Genomic DNA, 910 nt, shown 5'->3' on the forward strand with positions numbered 1-910 from the left:
GAGAGGGTGCAGAGGAGATTCACCAGGATGCTGCCAGGGATGAAGGGCCTCGGCTATGAGGAGAGACTGGGCAGACTGGGGTTGTTTTCCCTGGAGCAGAGAAGGCTGAGAGGGGACATGATCGAGGTGTACAAGATCATGAGGGGCATAGATAAGGTAGATGGCGGGGAACTTCTTCCACTGGTGGAAGGTTCAACAACGAGGGGACATAGATACAGGGTAAGGGGAGGGAGGTTTCGGGGGGATGTGAGAAAAAACTTTTTCACCCAGAGGGTGGTTGGAGTCTGGAACTCACTGCCTGGGGTGGTGGTGGAGGCGGGAACACTCACAACGTTGAAGAGGCATTTGGATGGGCACTTGAAATGCTACAACATTCAGGGCTACGGTCCAAATGCGGGAAAATGGGATTAAAATAAGACTGTGTTTGGTAACGGGCTGCACGGACACGATGGGCCGAAGGGCCTCTTTCTGTGCTGTAGGACTCTATGAATCTATGATAGAATAGCAGGGAGAACCACACAGGGTGCCAACAACCCAAAAGAACCTTGACACCTACTCCTACCTCACAAGGATAGATGATACCCTCACCCCGGAGGGGGTCCCTATGCACCCTTCCCCACCCATAAACCTAACCCTAACACCGGACTGCACCGGACCACCCCAAACAGTCCCCAAAAAACCCTAGGCACCCACCCTCAAACCCCAGCAAGGTAGACGGCACGCCAGAGATGGCCAATGTGCCCACCCCCCAAACCTAACCCTAACATGGAACGGCACTGGATCACCCCAAGCAGCCCCAAAAAGACCTTTGGCACCTACCCTCAACTCAACAAAGATAGGAAATAACCCCTACCCACAGAATCTAACCCAAACATCGGGTTGCATAGGACCTCCCAAACAAACCAAAAGA

Source organism: Rhinoraja longicauda, chromosome 22 (genome assembly GCF_053455715.1).
Source record: "Rhinoraja longicauda isolate Sanriku21f chromosome 22, sRhiLon1.1, whole genome shotgun sequence".
Taxonomy (NCBI): domain Eukaryota; kingdom Metazoa; phylum Chordata; class Chondrichthyes; order Rajiformes; family Arhynchobatidae; genus Rhinoraja; species Rhinoraja longicauda.